The following is a 4,200-nucleotide window of genomic DNA, read 5'->3' as shown; positions in this document are numbered from 1 at the left end:
GCCAGCTTGGTTTACAAAGTGAATATATATATATATATATATATATATATATATATATATATATATACACACACACACACATATGTGAAATATACATATGTATGTATGTATACACACACATACATATAGTATAGTATAGTAAGGAGAATATATATGTAAGAAAGAAATGCTTACTGCTCTTCCAGGGATTCAACTTTGCTTCCTTACACCCACAGGGGCAGTTCACAAGTACCAGGCCCAGGGGATCTGACACCCTCCTCTTTTCTTTGAGGGCATTTGTACATACATGGCATACACATACACACAACCAAAATAAGTTTCTTTTTAAAAAAACAAAACCTTTGGTCATCAGTAAGATGGCTCAGCAAGTAAAAACATTTGTCATGCAAGCCTGGTGATTTTAGTTCAATTTACAGAACCTATGTCATAGAAGGTGAGAACCAGTTCCACAATGCTGTCCTTTAACCCACACACACTTATCACCGACCACAATAAATATACTTAGAGCTTAGTGGCAGAGTGCTTGCCTGCTATAAAGCCCAGGACTTGATCAAAGCAGCACAAGAAGAGGGGTACAGAAAAAAACTCAAACCAGAGAATGTGAACAGAGTAAACTGACATTTTTATAGGACAGTTAAAAAAAAATGTCCCCCAGGGTTCAACTCCAAGCACCCACATGGTCTCTTAACACCATCTTCATGGGCACCATGTATGCACATGGTGGAGACATATATGCAGGGTCTTCAAGGAGCTGGTAAGATGGTCTGGTAGCTATGCAAACTGGCTGCATGATCATGAGGATCAGTTTTATCTCCAGCACCGAGACAAACTCCAGCTCTTGGAGATTCAACACCCACTTCAGGCCTCTGAGTTCACTTGAAAGCATTCACACACACAAAAACTTCTTTTAAAAATTGTATCTTTTAGGGACAAGAAAAGCAGCACGGTGGTTGCTAGAATATTCAAGGCCCTAAGTTTAATAACCAGCATCTTAGGGACCCCCCCCCAATCTGACCTTTTGTTCTTAGCTAGATGGACATACATATAAAAATCAAAATCATACTTAACTCAGGAAAAATCAGTACATATGAAAAATAAATTCTGAATTAGCCTCATATTAAACATACTGCTACAAAGTCACAGAACATCCATTTCCATTTGTACTAAGTTACTGAGAACCAGAGCTAGAATGGACAAGATCTCTATATGAGACAAACAACCACCAAAGACTTTGCATTAGGGGTGGGTATGGTGCAAGTCCTTGGTGGTTTAGTTCTTCCCTAGCATGCTTGAGTCCGAGTTCAATCCCCAGCACCACAAAGCCTGAATGTATAGTATTTCTACTTAACACCTAGTACCTCATCTAGGAAAATGAACAAGAAACAGAAACATTTTCTGCAAGTACACAATCTTGTCACCTATCCTGTTACAATCTTGAGGTGGTAACTGTAGTTTCCCTCAGTAGAGAAATAGCAAGGCAAGGCTGGGCGCAGTGGTGCACACATCTAAGCTACTTGGAAGGCTTGGGATAGGGCTGGGGTTAGTTCCAGGATAGCCTAAACAACAGAGCCTGTTTCCTGTAAAAGTGAGCCTGGTGCCATAGATTCAGCTTAGTTATAGAACACATATATTTGGAGCTGGAAAGATGACTCAGTGGTAAAGTGAACGGGATACTCTTGTTCTATTTCCAGCACACACATGGTGGCTCAGAACCATCCATAACTCCAATTCCAGGCTCTGACACGCACTTCTGAACTTGGGACACAGGTAGTACACACACATGAAAGTAAAAATATACATACTCAAGACTTAGGTTTGTTGACATTCCCTCCCACAACACATTTGTTCAATGTTTCATGGCATTAACACAAGATAAACTCTCAACTAGGAGGATGTTGCTGTACTATAACCAAAATACCTTTTATACTAATAGGAAGATACATTTGTAGCATTAACTATACAGAAAATAAATGGTATCTTGAGTACCAGAGCTTGTGTTTGTTAAATATAATCAACAAATGACAAATGCTTACTGTGTGCCTCCTTGCAACGTGTGCAGGTGCCAGAGGTCAGTAGAGGATGTTAGAATCCTTGGAACTGGATCTACAGGGTCTTGTGAGTTGCATGGTGTGGGTTCTGTACAAGAGCTAGAAGTGCTCCTAACTGTTGAGCCTTCTCCACCCCCACTGCTAAATGTGGACATATTCAAGCCTTGTATATTTGTAAATTTCCTGTTGAAACAGGAATTACTTAACTGAAACACAATGAGTCTTTAACTGCAGCTTTATCTCACACCTCAGCATATGTCCACTCTCTTTATAATAAAGATTTACCACAAATCATCCACAGAAGAGCTCTTCCTGTTTTTGTGAGAGCTTCATGTAACTGAATTTAGTATCAACAAGAACATATAAAAGTAAGGAATTTGATTAAATACAAGAAAAACATCCAGGGGCTGGAGAGATGGCTCAGTGGTTAAGAGCACTGACTGCTCTTCCAGAGGTCTTGAGTTCAATTCCCAGCAACTATATGGTGGCTCAATCATCTGTAATGTGATCTGATGCCCTCTTCTGATGTCTGAAGAGAGCAACAGTGTACTCATAATAAAATGAAAAACATCCAACTTGAAAAGCATAACTTCAGTGCAAAAAAAAGTGGGGTGTGTGTGTGTGTGCTGGGGACTGAGCTGAGGGGCCTTGAATATTTGGGCAAGTGCTGGTCCACTAACCTCCAGGCTCCAAAATGAATTACTGAAGAAAATATAATTTTATGGTATTACTTCCTATTTTTAAAAAATGGGGAGATTACATGTAATTTATAAATAATTACTAAGTATCAGAAAACTATTAACATCTTGATGTTATATAAAACCACCTTAAACTGAACCAAACTCATTTCATGGCAAGACACCCTGCAGCAGTATCCAATTTTCATGTAAAGGAGACAATGCTAAAGAGTAAAGACCAAGTGTTGATCATACCTTTTCAGTCAATACAGCCTTTATTAACACAATGTACCATTTGCTGTACCATATACAAATTTGCCTAGTGTGCTGCAGTTTTAATGTCCTGAAGTTAAGGTTATTTTTTGGATCTAACAGGGTAACCTACAAAAACTGGCTCAAGCTAACTTTCCTTTCTAGCTACGGCCTTTTGACCTTTAGAGCTGATGAAAGGGCACATGTTACAGAGAGATTGACCAACCAGAGGGCCTAGTCATATTAGCACTACCACTGAGCTCCAAATACTTGCAGCCTGAAACACAATTCCTGTACACTCATCACAATTGTACTAAGCTATGTGCCAGCATGCCTTGAAACATTACTAAAAATAACCAATTTACATGTAACCATTTCCTGTATTCTGGAAAGTACGATATGCACTTTTTTAAAAGGAAAGTTATGATTTCTACAGCTTCCAGTCCTAGGAAGAATGTTGAAGACTTGCAGACAGACCTGTGACAGCCACTGGAGGCAACCATATCCCACCATCTCATTCACTTCAGTGCTCTCCCATGCCAAGGCAGAGATCTAGCCAACATATTCAGATGTTCTGTCTGCTCAGTTTAAAGGCTGACTACCTCATGAATGTGACTTCAGAAGACTCAGGCTTTTAGTATGGTTGGCTAGAAGATATGCTGGGAGGGTAGCTCTGGTGGTGTCTGAGAGCACTACAGGGCTCTTACCACATCCCTCCATTACAAGCTTTATAGCACTCCTATACTGCAGGAAGCCTAGAAGAGCTCAGCACACCTAGACTCAAAGTTTAGATCAAGCTCATGAAGTGTTGCAGGACACACTTCAACACCTTAAGTGCTACCCCAAAAGACCATGAAGAATGGAAACTTGAGAAACCCTCAGGCTAGCAGAATCATGTTTCAGAATATTCAAACACAATGCACATAACTTTTAAGTCATTTACTTGACTAGATAGCTACAGTTCAGTTACTATTCTAAAAGATATACCTGGTTAGCTTCCAAAATCACTTTTAAATAAAGTACTTGAGTTGTGGCAATAAACAAAACACAAGATGCACTTAAACAATACTGCAGTTTATAAAAAAACACATAAGAAATTTCAACTCTTATTCTTTGAGTTACAAAAATCAAGGTTTGGCTAAGTTATAAACATGTTTTCCATGTAATTATTTGCATAACTCTAGTAATGTTCAGTGGCATAAGATCAGAACTGGTTCTTAAAA

At 39.1% G+C, this 4,200-nt stretch overlaps 1 protein-coding gene across 1 annotated transcript in view; it reads right to left on the bottom strand.

Annotated features, from left to right (window-relative positions):
• Positions 1 to 4,200, bottom strand: part of Eloc (elongin C) — an 18,099-nt gene that overhangs the window by 5,751 nt on the left and 8,148 nt on the right. The window lies entirely within an intron of this gene.

This window comes from Mus pahari, chromosome 22 (assembly GCF_900095145.1).
Source record: "Mus pahari chromosome 22, PAHARI_EIJ_v1.1, whole genome shotgun sequence".
In the NCBI taxonomy this organism is placed as follows: Eukaryota; Metazoa; Chordata; class Mammalia; order Rodentia; family Muridae; genus Mus; species Mus pahari.
This window is presented reverse-complemented; position numbering and strand designations above follow the sequence as displayed.